The sequence below is a fragment of the Peromyscus leucopus genome, chromosome 1 (assembly GCF_004664715.2).
Source record: "Peromyscus leucopus breed LL Stock chromosome 1, UCI_PerLeu_2.1, whole genome shotgun sequence".
Classification (NCBI taxonomy): domain Eukaryota; kingdom Metazoa; phylum Chordata; class Mammalia; order Rodentia; family Cricetidae; genus Peromyscus; species Peromyscus leucopus.
Window position 1 is genome coordinate 130,672,758 of NC_051063.1, and position 18,774 is coordinate 130,691,531.

The 18,774-nt window shown below is 37.6% G+C and overlaps 1 protein-coding gene across 5 annotated transcripts in view; it reads left to right on the forward strand.

Annotated features, from left to right (window-relative positions):
- The first annotated feature begins 2,153 nt into the window (after positions 1-2,153).
- The window catches only part of Ube3a (ubiquitin protein ligase E3A), a 93,444-nt gene continuing 76,823 nt past the window's right edge, over positions 2,154-18,774 (forward strand). For 2 of the 5 annotated variants that reach the window (XM_028855710.2, XM_028855711.2), the window contains exon 1: positions 2,155-2,765. The gene's annotated coding sequence lies outside the window, so the exon portion shown is untranslated. Of the gene's footprint in view, positions 2,766-17,672; positions 17,737-18,774 lie in introns of all 5 variants that reach the window. The other 3 variants (XM_037198243.1, XM_028855709.2, XM_028855712.2) reach the window with 3 other exon arrangements.

The window sequence follows — 18,774 nt, forward strand, 5'->3', positions numbered from 1 at the left end:
GAATTGATTTACTGAAGATAGGTACAGGGATTTTTTTTTTTTTTTTTATTGTTTCACAAGGCCTGGATAGTTCTGGGTAAATAGTAGACACTAAGTATGTTCAAAGCATGAATTAATTTGCTTATACAATTATATGGTTCTTTTACATTTGAAATAAGAAAATATTAGAAACTGTTGAGTCTCATTTAGACTAAAGTAGTCTAAAGAATTTATTGCCCACCTAGATACTAAGTTGCTTTTTCTAGAAAAAGTGTATGAAAACAATATAAGCCTGCTACGGAAGAAATAATTTTTATGAAAAGTATGTGACTATGTTGTCAAGAATCATTCATGGCGATAATTTTTACCATAAACATTACTTTCTCCAGCCCCCTTTGAGATAGTCTCTCTTTATAGTGAGGCCTGCCAGGGAACTTCAGATTTGCCGGCCTCAGCCTCCTCTGTACTGGGATTACAGGCAAACACCTTCACATCTAGCAGTTTATAAATGTTTCTAAATTTTAAAAATGATAATCCAAAAATACATGAGTTCAAATCAGTGGTAAATATAAGAATACATATTTAGCCTGGCGGTGGTGGTACACGTCTTTAATCCCAGCACTCAGGAGGCTGTGCCAGGTGGATCTCTGTGGGTTTAAGTTCGAGGCCAGCCTAATCTACAGAGCGAGATCCAGAACAGGCACCAAAACTACACAGAGAAACCTTGTCTCGAAAAAAAAAAAAAAAAAAAACAACAACAAAAACAAAAAACCCAAAACCATATTTAACGTTAACTAAAAAAATTTCTTCAGATTCCCAAGAGAAATTGGGATTCTCTGTGATCTCCATACAGAACTGGATTGTCATTTTGACATCTACCTCCTAACTTAAAACTTTTAAGTTTTTTAGAATTCTGGGGTTTTGGCTACATTTTCATAATTCTCACTATTATAAAATTACTTTTATTTTTCAGACAACTTCTATTTACTCGAGAACTGCTGAAAACATCTTCATATCCTGCAATAGTAATATGCTTTATAGTTTAGTGATCTTAATTTTTGGTTGTATATTTTAATAATTTGCAAAGATAAATCCTTAAAAGGTTATATTTGTTACTGGCTCTTTCCATAAAATACAATGGTAATTTCCAAATAAAGATCTGTAATGGGAGGGCAAGATGAAAAAAAAAAATGAGTAGATATTTTTAAAGAATCTTAAAACCTGACATTACAACAATGTCATTTATTATCGTTTATCCCAGAATAGCTTACATTCTTTTTTCACCCTCTGGCTTAGTTTTCATAGTTTTAATAAATAACTGTTTATAGTGGGAAGATGGGGTATACACACATATATGTACACATTTGTGTAAGTTCTAAGTAACGAAAAAATATATTGCTACTTGTGATTGTTACATTTTGAGTACTATATGATTAAGGCTTATCCACAATGTTATAAAACAGAAAATGACTTGTCAGCCAGTCTTTATAATTTAGTAGCAAGTGTCAAAGCCATTAACAACAACAACAACAACAACAAAACCCGTTAAGTAAAAAGGTCACTCGGGTACCATCAAGACCCATGGCTTTAACATGGTTCAGCTGTTATATACATCAAAATTAGCCTCTATCCATGTGGGATTCAGCAGGCGGTTACTTCTTTCAGTTGACAGCCTACTGGAAGACGACTCTGCAGGACCTAGGCTTTTATCTTCTAGTCTGGTAACCCTGGGACATAGCCTGTGCTGGCAGAGGCCTGAGCTGATGACCTCGTGTGCTGAAAGCTTGTCCACTCTCAGCAACCCTTGCAACGTTTACCAGGGCAGCTCGGGTGAAAAGCCATAGGGGTCAGCCCTAGCAAGTGAAACACTTCTGCTCCGCCTCGAGCCTCGGCCTGAGTACACCGCCTCGGCCGACTCTCGCAACCAATTAGTCCACCTAACTGACCCTGAGGCTGTCCTCGGCAGGCTAGCCCGGGCCGCTCTCCCCGAGTACACTGCAGAACAGGGGGCTGGATGAAAGGAGCACGGCCTGAAAGCACCAAGCCTCTCCCAGCCCTGTCTCAAGATGGCGACAGCGCCTGGCTGGCTTCCACTGAGCCCAAGGCCATCTCCCCTTCCCACCGGTCCCTGCGCCGCTAGCGAAGTCGAACTGGGGGGAGGGCCTCGCGGAGCTGCGAGCGGGGCGGGGCAGCTGCCTGTCGCCCTCCCACGCACGCGCGACCTCGCCTCGCATCCCGCCTCTCCTCTCGGAGCCCTCGCCTTGCAGGGCGGCGCGCGCTGCCTGTCGGGATACTCGGCCCGCCCACCCAGTCCTCCCGTCCTGCGCTGCGTTCGCGAGACCCGTGTGTTTCTCCCAAGATGGTGGCGCTCCTCTGGGGGTGACTATAGGAGACGACAGGGCCTTTCCTCTTCGCCCGCACCTCGCTGCCCCCTCCTGCGCTCGCTCGCGCACCCGGCCACGCAGCCGTCCACCGCCTCCTCACGCCTCTCCTCTGTCTACCTGTCGCGGACGGTGGCGCCTCCTTCTGCTTCTCCTCGGAGTTGCTCGCCTCCCTCGCACCCCACTGTGGACAGACCGCGGCAGCAGCGGACCAGCGCGCCGACTCCAGCGTTGCCCGGGCGCCTGGCCTCCCGGCCTCGGTTTCCTGAGGAGTAGCGTGGGTCCCGCATGAGCTTCGGCGGTGGCGCCAGCGAAAGGGAACGAGGCGGTGGCGGGCGGCGGCGGCAGACGAGGGCAACTAGGACCAGTGAGGCGGCCGCAGCCCAGGCGCGGGGGCGAGGACAGGTCAGTGCTGCTGCGGCCGCGGCCTGCCCGGCGCGCTCCCTCTGGTCTGTACCGCCGGCCCTCTCGTCACCCTCTGGGCGGCTCAGGCAGGGTAGGCGCCCGGGCCCTCACCCGCCTCCGTGAGCGAGTGCTTGGGGCGCGTGGTCTGGAGGGGCCGGTGCCAGGAGTAGGCCCTGGTGGCTGCGGCTGCTGCAGCCTTAACTGTCAGTGCTGGCGGAGCGCTGGAGGGAGGGTTTTGTCGCCCGCGGGTACCCGTGTGGGCCCGGGGTGGGGCGGACGTGCAGGGCATCGAAATTGGGGCCTCATCGAAGCAGGGATCGGAGAGCCTGCCGTGGCTTCAGGCTGCGAAGGGCAGGCCTTTTCCTCCAAAGGGGCGCTCTGGGTGGGAAGACATATTTAGACGTGTGCTTAACGGGTTGGGGTATTGGGGGTGGATCTTGGAAAGGAAAGACGGATGAAGCCGCACATCAAGCCCAAGGATTGCGCTCTCAGTTTCTCCGTGTGCTGCTTCTGATAGAATTCAGTAGTTGAACGTGAGTTACTGGATTCCTCAGAAACTGCTGTTTTAAATTTAAATGCAAACCTGTAAGCAGTTGGCCTCCACCTCCTCCTCTCCCCTCCCCCTTTTCAGTTGAGAAAATGAAAAGGACGTTTTCCCCGTCTTGATGCGGAGGCTTTTTGTTGGAAGAATCAGAATTGAACGTACTAAATGGTTTAGCCCTAAAAATAGAAAATATAATTTTAATAAGACTTTTCAGACTTAGAATCCTCGAAAGACAATTTTATGTCATTTTTTAAAAATGACTTATGAGCATGCTAAAATAGAACAGTACAAAATCTCTTTGGGATTGTATTAAGTAGCTAGTGTGCTGTTGCAAATGTAAACTAAATAGTATATTGAATGTATGATCCACGATTATCTTCAATCGTGAAGGACTATGGGTATAACCTATGATTTTGGGAGAGTAGCAGATTATGTCAGAATGTTTTGGAGAGGAAAATGCGCTTGAAATAAAGACCTAAAGTTTAAGAAATACAGCTGTTAAAAAGCTACATACCAAAGTCATGTCGCTACCCAGTAAATCTTGTTGAATAAATGGGAAAAGGGACATGAGAAGTGTTTTTCTCACAGCTCAGATTAGTGACTACTCTTAAGATAGCTTTGGCAGTTCAGGTAAATTTAGAATTTAGTAGAGGTTAAAAAGAATTTTTTTTGTCTTAGTATGTATGATAGCAATTTCTTTGGTGTTAGATTCTCCATTTAAAGCTAATCTGCTTACTGCATTTTTAAGGAAATGAATACCACATCTATTTTGCTGATAAACCTTAAGGATGACTGTAAGTCCTTAAATACTTAGCATTACAGAAAAGTCCATTCATCAAAATCTGTAACAAAAATGAGAGCTTCAACAAATAATTTGCAATCTGTATTTTTTTAAATAAGAGATACCCTACATAATAAAAAGAGATGACTTGTAGCTTTGTTTTCAAAATCAGAATGTAAGCTATGAAAGACTTGCGTCAATATTTAACTTGCATTGGTGTGTAGAGTAGTATACACATACTCCTTTGGACATTGCCCCCATATCTGAGGAGTTTAACTTTATGGGGTTAGAATATCTTGCAAGCAGATTTTGTAGGTGGCTTTGGTTTTTATCCCTGAAATCTACTCCCTCAGCACCTTTTATTTTATTTTATTTTTTGAGAAAAGATCTTATGGTGTAGCTCTGGACGACCTGGAACTCTCCTCCTGGCTCTGACTCTAGGGTGCTGGGATTAAAAGGTGAAGGCCAGCAGGACTGGCTACTGTCCGGTTTTATGTCTTTAAATGTAATTTTTACCAGAGTCTGAAATTCATCCCACTTGATTAGTCCTTTTAACAGCATTCATTGGGTATCTATAATGCTTCTGACATGTAACGTTAAAGTCAATTGTATTTTTTTATACATTTATGCCAATCTCTATCTTCTGTCAAATAATTGCTGTAATAATGTTTCTCTCAATTTTGTGAACATTTGTCCTCTAAATTAACCATAGCTAATATTTTTCTGCTCAAGAGCTTAAAATGATTATTGCAGATACCTTTAAAAAGAAAACTTAAATGACTATTGGTATATTCCTACAATTTATTTTATTTAGGTTTATCTTTGTTATTAATGATAACATTACTGTTAAATTGATCTATATATTAAGTGCATATGTAGCTATTAAAATATCAGTTTTCTGATTTTTAAAAATGGAGATGAGTTTTCAGAAGTGGTCTTTTAAGTACTTTCAAGTACAGAAAGCATGTGACAGAGGGCCATATAAAAATAGTCTTTAAAACGTCTTTGATAATTCTCTTCATAAGGGTTTAGGATAATAGAATTTTGGATGGTTTTGACAGTTTTTTTCCTCACTGATAAATATAAAGACAATGTTAAGCCAGGCATGGTGCCTTATATCTGTAAACTCAACGATTGAGAGGCTGAGGCAGGATTGTGGCAAGGTCGAGGCTAGCCTAGGATAAGAGGTGAGAGCATGTCTCAAAAAAAGTTAATGATAGAGATGTGATAAAATGTGTAGTGGAAATAGCTTTGTGTTTTTTTTTTTTTTTTTTTTTTTTTTGTTGTTGTTTGTTTGTTTTGTTTTTGGCATGGGGTGGTGGTGGGGTGGGGTGGTGGTTGTGGTGGTTTCCAGACAGGGTTTCTCTATATATCCCTGGCTGTCTTGGAACTAGCTCTGTTGACCAGCCTGGCCTTGAACTTAAAGAGATCTCCTTGCCTCTGCCTCTGGGATAAAGCCCTGTGCCAGCATCATGCAGCCTGGAAACAGCTTTGTAATTAGAGCTTGATTTCATTTTTGCTGAGCTATGGTTTTATTTATAAACAGGATGGTGAAGGTATCCCAGATGTGAGGATTAAAGACTGTACAGTGTGCCTTTCAATTTTACCTTAGAAGACATCATACCCAGTTTTTCTGAATTATCTTGTATATAGTGGTCTGTAGCCCATCATTTGTTCTATTGCTTGTTTTCTTTTTTATTGTGAGTTCAGTCTTTAAGTGCAAAGATTTCTATTGTTTAATCAGAGAGTATCTTTCCAGATGCCTTAAGCCTATTCAACACTGGGTAGTTTACATAAAGAAAAAGACACCCCCACCCCCTACCCCTACACACACACACCTTAAGTAGAAATGTATCTCATAGTTAGGGACACTGAGAATTCCTAAGATCAAAGCTAATTTCATTGAAAACGAGTAGTTTTAGGAGGATTTGTTTAGTTGGACTAGGGATTGAACCTAGATCCTCTCACATGCCAGTCCTTGTCCTTTTTGTGTTTTTTGACAGCAGGCCTCATTAGGTTGGCCAGGCTGCCTTAGACTTACTCTAGCCCAGGCAGACCTTGAGCTGGGAGTCCACCTGTCTCATCTTCCATAGTAGCTAGATTACAGCCCTGTACCACCATGTTTGCTTTGAAATGTGTCCCTGTGTTTCTGTCTGCCTCTCTCATTATTTTTTCTTTGAGGTTTTATTTTATGAGAATTTTGCCTGCATGCATGACTGCATTACATGTGTGCAGAGCCTGTGGAGGCCAGAAGAAGGTGTTTGGTCTGCTATGACTAGGATTACAGATAGCAGTTAGTTGCTGTGAGGGTTCTGGGAATTGAACCTAGATTCTCTATGCCCTTCCAGTCTTAAGTCCCTTAGCCCTTAGCTGCAATTGTTAAGACTTACTGTTGGTACCTTTTTTGGGGAGTTGGCTGGAGATACAATCCAAGCACATGTGTTCATTCATGTCTTGGTTCCAGCCTATCATTCAATGTCTGATTTATAGTATGCATACATGTGTGGTATGTGTAAAATAAAATAGATTTACTCTGGTATTTGGCTTGTTAGTACTAGTTTTGGGAGAGTGATTACCATTCTAACTTCCGATAATGGAGTCATAGCTGTTATAAACCAGAATAGTCCTCTGCCTGAGATCAGCTACTGCATTTTTTTTTTTAACACAAGGAAATTAAAGAGTTAAGGTTTAATATGGTTTTCTTAAATCACCTAGGGCCAGAATCAGTCTGGAGTCTCTGGCTCCTAGGTCATGATTCTACATATATGAGCAGGTGTTCTGGTCTATCTGTTTAGAAGAATAGTTACATGTACTTTGTAATTGCCCACCTGCTTTTATGGAGGTATGTATTTTCCATACTATTAATAAAAGGTAACCTTTAGAAGATGCCACAGACAGACCTTTTATTCTTTCTAATAAAAGATGTGAAGTAAAATTGTATTAAATAGAAATACTGTTATTTTTCTCATAATTTCTTTTTCCAAACATGAGGTATTTGAAATACTTAAAGGTGCTTTATTCCTTCTTAACAGAATGACTTATTGATAAATATACATCAAATTTCTTCTCATGTTTTCATTTAATTACAAAATACTAGCTATAGTTCCTTGAATTCAATTGTCTAGAACAAGTAAACTAACTGGATAGTAATTTGGAAAGATGATTAGTATTAGGACTATCTACAAATGAAATAGTGTTTTTTTTTTTTTTAACACTGCTTTTCGATAGAGGTTCAAGTATATGTTATGCATCTCTAGCATTTCTAGGTCTTACTTCCTTGAAACCATACAAGAAATAATAAATGCTTCAGAGTTTCAGTGGTTCAGGAAACAAAAACCTGGGACTATTGAAATAACAGAAAGATTTCACATTTTTTGCTGCCAGAAGGTCTTGTTCCCCCTACTTCTGTTTTTTTTTTGAGCCAGAATGAACTAAAAATGAACAGGCTATTGATTTATCTTTCTAAGACATGATAATCTCACACATGAAAGCGTTACTGCTTTCTAGTTTCAGAGGATTATGTTGCTCATATACAATATTTCTTGAAAGTTGATTGATACTGTATAAAGTAATTTGCCCAGGAAATTTGTAGTAGAAAGAGTGATAGAACCGTGACTTTCTGTTAACTGTTTTCTGTTAATATGCTATATGCTAAGCCTTTTAAAGAAATATTATCTGGGGACATTTTTATTTTTGTTTATTTTGAGACAAAAGTTATGCAGTCTAGGTTGGCATAGAACTGACTGGTAGCATAACATCGAACTCCTGATCTCCCTATCCAGTGCAAGGATTGCAGGTCTGTGCTTCCTTAACCAGCTGCATTTACAATATGTGAATTTATTTCAGATATGATAACTACATTTAACATGAACAATAACTCTTAATTGTTAGTGTCATGTTATTTAGTTGTAATACTGAATCCTTGTAATTTGCTCTACTTCACCTGTTTTATTAATTAAGTGATTGGTGAGTGAATCAGTTTTATGAACAAGTTTTATGAGTGATAGTAACATACTAGATAGGCTTATTCTTGTGATAAATATGAGTAGGAGCTTTCATTAAGAAATTGTACCTGATTTGTGAAAGAGAATCCTATGTAAGTCTTACTGAAGCTGGCATCTTTATTTGAAGTAAGTAAAAGCACAGAAGTAGTGTATAGATCTTGTACATTTGTTACATAAGTAGGATAAAATCTTCCGTACACATCTGTTGTCTGTTCTGTGTAGAATCTAATGCTGTTACTCTTTGCATCTCAGTGCATTTCAGAAGTTGGTCTTCTGTACCTGTCAGCATCATTTGAGCAGTGTGGTACATATCTCAATAAATTGATAGAAGTCTGACATTCAAAAAAGAAATACTTTGAATTTGGTTTTACATTGCTGAGGATGGATTGCTGGGCCTTGCTGCTACATGCCAGGCAGGATATCTACCAGTGGGCTACATCCCCAGGTTGAAAAAAATAATTTAACTTCTTTGTATTATGGAGCCTTGTAGATCTTTTCTAATTGGTGATGTTTTGTGTGGGGTGGTGGTAGTAGCAGTAGCAGTTGTTTGAAAAAGAGTCAGGCTACATAGCCCAGGCTAGACTGTACCTGACAGTGTAGCTCATGCTATCCTTGAATTCTTTTTTTTTTTTTTTTTTTTCGAGACAGGGTTTTTTTCTGTAGCTTTGCGCCTTTCCTGGGACTCACTTGGTAGTCCAGGCTGGCCTCGAACTCACAGAGATCCACCTGGCTCTGCCTCCCGAGTGCTGGGATTAAAAGTGTGCGCCACCACCGCCCAGCCTTGGTCATATGCCTATGCCTTCCAAGTGCTGGGATACTTTCTTGTTGCCTTTGTTTTTTTTTTTTTAAAGACAGTGTCTTATATAGCCCAGGCTAGCCTCAAACTCTATAGTTGAAGATGACCTGAGCTACTTATCCTTCTGATTTCACTGCTGCAGTGCCGGGTCTATGGTTGTGAACCACTGTTTCTTACTTATGCCTGTTGCATACATGTTCAATTAAAAATGTTCTTTTGGGCATTTAAATCTAGCAGTTTAACACATAAAACTATTCATGGTCTGAATGAAGCTACTCTCAGTGTTGTACTTCTATGGATGGTCTTTGCATGTAATAACTTCTGCCTTGTATAAAAGAGATGACTTGTCCACTTCAGACTTCTAATGGACTTTCTCTCAAATGTAAGAAAGTAGTCTTAGAATTGCCTTTGTGGAATGAAACATGGCCGTAATTTTAGTTTTATAGTCTGTGATGTAAAATAAATTTAGATGCTTCTACTTAAATATAGAAGATAAGGACAATGTAGAGGATACTATAACGAGCCACATATTCAGTATGAACAAACTTTACATTTTTTTATTTCCTTGTACTCTGTTGTGCATTCCAAAACTCATTATTATTTTTTTTTTAGTTGATACCTTTAGTAACACTGTAAGAATTCCTTCTCATTATAGTTTCAACACTTCACCTAGTATTGGATGTGAAACATAATGGTGTTCTTTGGAAGGCAAAAGAAGAAATGCATAATTGTGCTTTGTATATAAAGCCAGTGTGTCATAAAGGGAAGTAGGTTCTAGCTTACTAGTATTTTTTTCCTTAAAATTTCTACTTATTGTGCCCCTCAGTGTGGATATGTACCACATTTGCTGATCATACAACATGCCAAAAATGAAGCTATTTAATATTTGTCTTTGTTAAATATTTTTGGTTTTTTTTGGGGGGGACTTTAAAATAATGTTTTTTGAGTACCTGTATATTATGTGTATTAGTTGATAGATCTTATTTCAAATAAAGACTAGTTAGATAATATTTTTCTTTCCTTGCTTTTGAAGTGAGATGACAGTGTATCCTGTGCTGTTGTTGGAAAACACACTAGGAAAATCCAAATCCCAAGTTTCTAATAAATGAAATTTCTCCACTTGTAAATGCTGCTCCATTCTCATTCTGTTACTGTTTCTCACTGATTCTGTAAGGTATAGGTTTTTAGATTGGAGATAGGAATAGGAAATTAAAGTTTGGGAACTTAAAGGAGGAATATACTTTATTCCATAGATTGGACTATATAATTTTGAAATAAGAACCCATAAGCATAGTAGAACTGAGCTAGTTTTAGTCTTTTGTACACATAAAACTTGGTATCTGTCCTTTAGATCGTGTATAATTACTGCTTGGTACATTATGTTTCGTGCTACTTTAAAAATGAGACTTTTTTGGTCTGATTTAACTGTATATGGATCATCTGCCTACCCCATTCTGAAAATTTATCTTTTTTTTTTTTTTTTTTTTTTTTTTGGTTTTTCGAGACAGGGTTTCTCTGTGTAGCTTTGCGCCTTTCCTGGAGCTCACTTGGTAGCCCAGGCTGGCCTTGAACTCACAGAGATTCGCCTGGCTCTGCCTCCCGAGTGCTGGGATTAAAGGCGTGCACCACCACCGCCCGGCCTGAAAATTTATCTTACTCCATTTTTTGAGCTAAATGAAACATAGGGAAGAAGTGAACTTAAAAACAGGTGTATTTTTGCGGTGGAATATGTACATAACTTTACCAATTGAAATTAAATGTCTACTCCTGTATTGAAGAGTCTGTGAGAACAGTAAATGTTTTCTCATGTACACATTTTGCATTCTCTATCCTTTTTTTTCTCCCTTTCTCCATCTTTCCCTCCTTCATCTCTTTCTTCCTCTTTCCACCCTTTTGTCTCCCTCTTCCTTTGTCTTTCCCTGTCAACCTTTTCATTCTGCAGATATAGGTATTTGTAAATGCTAGAATGAACAAACTACTTTCTAGTTTTTGCAAGTCTAGGATACTTGCTACAGGCTTGGGAAACATGTCTGTATGATAGTGAATAACCCTCTAGGCTGGAGATAAAAATTAAGCAGAAATAGGCAGTACTAGATCAATACTGGACAATTATTCATGCCAAATTTTGAGAAATTAAGATTGATCTCTCTTTTTACTGGTCAAGAGGTAGTAGTTTGATTATTTAGACACTTATTCTGTGCTTAAAATTGTTATGTTATAATAGCATTTATCTATTCATTTGTTCATCTATCTGCCTGCCTGCCTGCCTATCTACCTGCCTATCATCTATTTTTGTGGTTCTGGGCATTATGTCCAGGGCAAGTTTCTATTATTATTGCTATTAATATTAATATGTTTTGTATGATGTATGTTTGGGCATGGGAGTGCCATACTATGTGTGTGGAGGTCAGAGGATAATTTGGTTTCTGTCAATTTTTAACTTTGGTCCCCAAGATCTAACTAAGGTGTCAGACTTTTATGGCAAGCACTTTGCTCACAAAGTCATCTCACCAGCCCTACATTTTTATCTTATTAGGATATTTTTCACAAGGCAGGAAGATTGGGTCACCTAATTCTGTTAGATCCCAGGGCTTTGTTTTTAGCTTGGACGTAGTATACTCTTAATTTTATTTTTTCTTTTTAAAACATATGTATAAAATACTTAAAGCATTTAGTAAATAATGTAGTAAAAATCTACTTACCTAACCCAGGAATATAAATGATGCCAGTTTTGATATTATTTTAGAAATTTAATCCCTCCCTCCAAGTCCTAGTACCCTTTTTCTTACTCATGTAACAGGTATCTTGAAGTTCTTGAGTATTTCCTGTTTTGTGCTTAAATACGACCCTTGTTCATAAATAATATATCATACTTAAGATTTTTGTAGATGTGTTTTGTATATACCTGTCATCACTTGACTTGTTTTAACTCTGTTATGTTTTTGAGATATGTATATAGACACACTCAGATCTGTTATTTTGTTTTACTGCTCTGTGGTATTCCACCGTGTGGATATCTAAATAGTATTGTATCCCACTACTTATGAATATTTTGGATTATTTCCTTTATTGCTCTTAGGACTAATGATAAAGAGATTTTTTTTTTTTTTTTTTTTTTGGTTTTTCGAGACAGAGTTTCTCTGTGTAGCTTTGCGCCTTTCCTGGAGCTCACTTGGTAGCCCAGGCTGGCCTCGAACTCACAATGATCCGCCTGCCTCTGCCTGAGATTTTTTTTTTTAATACTTCCTTTGTACGGGTTTTTCTTTAGGGGAAATTAAAGAAATGAGGTTGCTAAAGAATAGAATTTATCTTTAAGTTGATTAGATATGGCCAAATTCTTATGTAAATTGGATTTGCCTACAGATACTTTATCAGCAGTGTATGACCATTTTTGTTCTAGCATCTTTTCCCCCTGCTTGGACTTGTCAGATTTTAAGTAATGATATCAAATGGCATCTTACTTTGTGTTTGCTTTAATTCTGAATGGTTGGTAAAATGGTATGAGTTTTATGATTTTTTTCTTCATGCTTCACTTTAATAAATTTAAAATAAAAATCTTTTTCTTTTTGCTACTGCGGATTGAAATCTAGGGCCTGCTGTATGCTAAGTAATTTTCTTTGTGTCTTATAATTTACAGAAAAATTTTTAAAAGAAAAGACACTGTACAGGGTTCATGTTGACAAGGACGTTGAGAACTATCTTATCCATCCTTTTTGCTTTAGAGTGCATTTGAGAAATGCTTTCAGAATAAGAATAAAATAGAATGTTATGTCCACTGTAGCATTCTCTCCTGGTATACAATCTTAGTCTCAATTTCTAAGGTTAAAGTCATGATTCTTTACAATTTTAAAAAGTGAAATTGCTTGTGATATTGTCTGTTATTAGTTGAGGGTTTTTGGTATGGATCATTTATTTTGGTCCATCTGAAGAGAGGAATCCTTTAAAAAAATGAATATGAAAAGCTAGTGGTCCTAACATTGAGTTAAATTTTTCCCCAATTTTTTAAAATGTCACTTGTATCATCTCCCTTATGCTTTTTCATTTGATTTGCTTTAGGGCTTTTTTTTTTTTTTCATCATTGATTTTATTTGTAATAACTTCATATACAGCTTTGAAAACTGGGATTCCAAGGATCTCTACTTAATTTTGGATTTATCTTGGCTCTTCTTGGACCTCTATTCTTCACAATACTATAAAACCAATTTATCAACTTCCTTTGGGGAATTAAACACGATATCCTTTTGTGTGTGGTGTATTTATTTCTTGACATAATACCATTATTAAGGTTCATTCATGTTCATTCATGTAGCATATAATAGTACTTCATTGTTTATGCTTGGTTATCTGTCTGTTCAGTCATCAGCTGATAGGTATTTGGGTTGCTTCCAATTTTGGTTGTTAGTGTTGTGAATATATGTTTACAGCTTTTGTTGTAACTATACATCTCTTGAGTATGTATGTAGGTGTGAATTGGCAGGGCCATAGGGTAATTATTTAAAATTAGAGACACTTTTAAATGCTTCTCAAAGTGGCTATATTTTTTAAAAAAATAATTTTACTAGTAACATGTGAAGGTTCTGATTTCTCTATTATTGTTGCTGTTATTACTTCCAGTCTTTTTAATTGTCATTGTTCATTTGGGGTGCTCTAAAGGTTTAGAAATAATATTTTTTTAAAATAAGTTTTTATAGGTGAATAAGGGATGGAAATGGCAGGGCAAAGGGAAATATTTCTAGAGAAATGTCGTGAAAAGCAAAATTATTGAGATCAGAAATAGGGACTTCTAAAGAGTGCAATAACCCAAGGAGGTTGATATCTCAGGATGTTAGCACATATGGGTAACATTTGGATGACTGGGTGTGGCCATGTGACAAGGATCTCAGTTAATATGAAAAAAATGTTTGAAATTTATGTTGTTACCATTGAGAAGGCATAGGAATTTTTAATATGAGAGATGATGATCAAATTCTAATTTCTAGGAAGATAATTCTGTCAAAATATATGAGAAAGAAACTAGTAAAATAATAAAGCTCTGTATCACAACAATCTTGGTAGCAATGTAGGGAAAAGAATCAGTAGATTCTTTAAAGAGGAAATATTAAGAAATAATTTAAAGTTAATATTTCCAGGCCTGAATATAAGTTAGAATGTTTTTCTAAAGAAATGGCCATAGATAGTCTTTAGAATCAGATTTATGTTTGAATCTTAGCCTTGTATTTATGTACTATGTATAGCAAGCCACCCAAGTTTCCTCTTTTATGAACTATTTTATTCTTACATTTTTAAGGATTGGAAGTATAAAAATGAATGATTGACATACTCTTAATGTTTTGTCTAGTCAGGAAGAAGAAGCTGTGCTAGCAAGGTTTGATTACATAGTCTTAAATGTTGTGATAGATTAAACTTTGTTCTGAAAGCAACTAAATCCTGTCAAAAGAATTCTTAGGGATAGTGTTGGATTGTGGGGGAATTCCAGAGGTAGAATTTGTAGCAGTGAGAAATATATTTTACTTGGGAGGAGAGATTCTATAGTTTTATTTAAATTTTCTGATTTTAGTTATTGGCCTATGAATCCTGCCAGTACGTCACAGGATTTATTTAGTCTGTGATAAATCTAAGCTCTTGGACAGACTTTCTTTTTCCCCTGTTAAGTCAGGATTCTATTATAATAGCATCACTGACTGTGAATCTCCTTCATAGCTTTTACTTTGAATTGTAATTATTTATTGTGTTTTTTTTAATTTATCCTCATCTCTCCCACAGCATAAGAAATCATGTATAATTTCTTTACTATGGTGTTTTCAGCTACCAGTATACAATCAAAATCTAACTGACATATTTTGAATGAAGAATTTAGGTTAAATAGAAATAGCAGAACGTGATGGCACAAGCTATTTCTCCCCCTTAGGACAATGAGATTGGTGATATATAGATATAGAGAGTGGAGTGGTTTTTTTGCTTTTTTGTTTTGCTTTTTGGGGTGTTATGGGTGATAATTGAGATTATTGTTTTTAATTTTAAATTACTTTAGATGCTGACTTACTGAAATGGTGTTATACCTTTGATAATTGGGAGTTGGAGGTTATAATGCTAGATATATATATATGTATATATATATAGTTATGATATATATATATAGTTATGATATATATATAGTTATGATATAGTTATGATATTAAGATCACTTAAAATATGTTATGATATTAAGATCACTTAAAATATGTTAAAAATACAAATTCGTGCATTCTTATTGCACTGAATCAGAATCACTGCAGGGAAGCTTAAGTACATTTTTCTTTTTTAATTATTTTTATTATTATTTTTTTAATTTCTTCATTTTTTTTTTCATTTTACATACCAACCATGGTTCTTCCTCCCTCACCTCATCCCTCCATCCACTCCTCAGTGGTCCTCCATCCACTCCTCGGAGAGGGTAAGGTTTACCATGGGGAGTCAACAAAGTCTTGCATATCAAATTGAGGCAGGACCGAGTCCTTCCCCTCTGCATCAAGGCTGAGCAAGGTATCCTACCCTAGGGAATAGGCTCCAAAAAGCCAGTTCATGCATCAGGGATGAATCCTCGTCCCACTGTGAAGGGCCCCATAAACAGAACAAGCCACACAACTGTCGCCCACATTCAGAAGGCTTAGTTCGGTTCCATGCAGGCTCCCCAGCTTTCAGTCCAGAGTCCTTGAGCTCCCACTAGCTTGGGTTGACTGTCTCTGGGTTTCCCCATCATAATCTTGACCTTGCCTTGCTTATATTATCCCTCCTCCCTCTCTTCGACTGGACTCCAGTAGCTCAGCCAAGTGCTTCTTTGTGGATCTCTGCATCTGCTTCCATCAGTTACTGGATGAAGGTTCTATGATGACCATTAGTTCAGGAACCCTCTTCACTATTGCTAGGAGTCTTAGCTGGGGTCCTCCTTGTGGATTCCTGGGAATTTCCCTAGCACCAGGTTTCTCCCTAACCCCATAATGGCTCTCTCTATCAAAATAACTCCTTCATTACTCTCCCATCCCTCCCTTCCCCAACTCCACCATTGGTTCCCTCATGTTTTCATCCCCCATCCTCTCCCCCTCACACACAGTTTACCCAGGAGATCTTATCTATTTCTTCTTCCTAAGGTGATGCATGCTTGTCCCTCTTAGGGTCATCCTTGTTACTTATCTTCTCTGGAGTTGTAGAATGTAGCCTGGTTATCCTTTGCTTTACCTCTCATATCCACTTATGAGTGAGTACATGCCATGTTTGTCCCTCTGGGTCTGGGTTGCTTTACTCAGGATGATTTTTTTCTAGTTCCATCCATTTGCCTGCAAATTTCATGATGTCGTTGTTTTTTTACCGCTGAGTAATACCCCATTATGTAAATGTACCACATTTTCTTTATCCATTCTTTGGTTGAGGGGCATCTAGATTATTTCCAGGTTCTAGCTATTACAAACAGTGCTGCTATGATCATAGTTGAGCAGGTGTCCGTGTGGAATGATTGAGCATCCTTTGGGTATATTCCCAAGAATGGTATGTCTGGGTCTTGAGGTAGATTAATTCCCAATTTTCTGAGAAACCGCCTTACTCATTTCCAAAGTGGCTATGCAAGTTTGTACTCCCACCAACAGTAGAGGAGTGTTCCCCTTACTCCAATTCCTTGCCAATATAAGCTGTCATCAGTGTTTTTGATCAAAATCTTACCTCTGACAGGTGTAAGATGGTATCTCAGAGTCATTTTTATTTGCATTTCCCTGATGGATAATAAGGAAGTAGAGCAGTTCCTTAAATGTCTTTTGGCCATTTGAGATTCTTCTGTTGAGAATTTTCTGTTTAGAACTGTCCCCAATTTTTTAATTGGATTATTTGGTATTTTGATGTCTCGTTTCTTGAATTCTTTATATATTTTGGAGATTAGCCCTCTGTCAGATGTGGGGTTGGCTGCTGTTCTGTCTTGTTGACTGTGTCCTTTGCTTATAGAAGCTTCTTAGTTTCAGGAGGTCCCATTTATTAATTGTTGCTCTCAGTGTCTGCGTTACTGGTGTTATATTTAGGAAGTGGTCCGTTCCAATGCTTTCAAGGCTACTTCCCATTTTCTCTCCTATCAGGTTCAGTGTAACTGGATTTATGTTGAGGTCTTTGATCCACATGGACTTTAGTTTTGTGCATGGTGATATTAAGTTGGGTGTTTTTGTTGTTTTTTATTTGTAAAGATTTATGATATATATGGAGTACTTTACTTAAGTAATGCTACAGTGTAATATGGCCCTGTTATGTGCCAGGAAGGCATCTATATTCTTTCAGTACATTTTCTTTAATTCAACCACTTAACACTTGAGAGACTGAGAGGTCAAAGAATTTAGCCATGGTTACAACTCTGAGAGGTAGTAGATTAGCATCTATGTTTTTGTATAGCAGATGTTTTGCATATAGAGTTTATCTGAAAGCAAAATTACCATAGTTTTCTGGAGGGATTTGAGGTATGTGACAATTTTCATAATTTTCATCTTATTTGTAAGGAGGCTAAGGAAATGAGGAGCGTTAATCTTTGTACATGAAAATGGGAAACATGCTTTCCCAGATGAAAATATTTGGATCACAGCCTGCTTAGCTACCCTGCTACTTATCTTGGTAACAGGAGTAGGATAATTTGTCTTTCAGTATATTTTTGGATTTTTATAAGTATTATTAAAGATGGATTTGCTTTTATTTTATAATGAATTTCATTTTTTTTTCTGAAAGACTATCCAGTTGTTTATGTTAAAAGAATTGAGTGAGGTGTTTTATATTTTAGGTTAAAAATCTGTAAGAGCCTGATTTTAGAATTCACCAGCTCCTCAGAAGTTTGCTGAAATATGGTATGTTTCTTTTTTATTTTTTGAAATTCATATTGCATGAATTATCTTAATGTCATGGCTAGCATAATGCCAAATGCGTTCAATAAATTTGAGCGCCTGTCATTTTTAAAGGATCATGTTAAGTGGTGAGTATGCTACCAGGTAGACTGAGAGATATAAGTGGGATGCTGAAAGAATGTATAAGAGTAATATTACTGTACTAAGAGACATAAAGTAATATGGACAAGAAGATATAGGAAATAGATTTGACTGTTAGGTTGTGGGTGTGAGGAATCTGATTTACTTGCAAGCATATTATATACAAGGCATACTATAGTCTTAATTCTATCTGTAAGGTAACTGAGGTTTAGAGAGGTGATCTAACTTGCCCAAGATTTTCCAGGTCCTAAGTGATCAAGCAGAGAGTGGAATCTCAGATTGGCTTTGGAACCAATGTTCAGCTGAGCACTCTACCTCATAAAAAAGGAAAAGATTAAAAGAGAGTGCTTGACTTAATCTTTAGAGTGTGTGCAGTTCTTTAATGAATTGATCAATCTTACTTTCACTTTTGCCATTTTTGTGTTTTTAAGTTGGAAGTTAGGTTCATTTGAATATTCTCAATCCACATAAGCTATTAGTCTCATGAGAAACATAAGGGAACTGTCTCATGCATTTTAAGGATGTTGTTTCCTCTGTCCCTTGCTATCTCAGTGATGCCTGTGTTGTTATTAGGAGACATAGTTATGATAGGAAAATCTGGGAAATTGAGTTATTTCTTGCAGAGATTATAAATGCTACATATTGGAATCCCCTAAAGTTGCATGTGTATATACTCAGGCCAACACTAGCAAAAACATCGATGTTTCAATAATTCCTTTGAGATTCTCAGATACCTTCCTATTTTAAATTGGGTTCTGATTCATGCTTTTAGTCACCTTGTTTGTATTGCTGTCTGAGGATGTTAATTGTGAAGGGGCTTTCCCCTTACTAATCTTATGCTTCTTTTCTTTAGTTCATTGAAATTTGTTCTGTGTGTATGGATCAATGAAAGATGTTTGT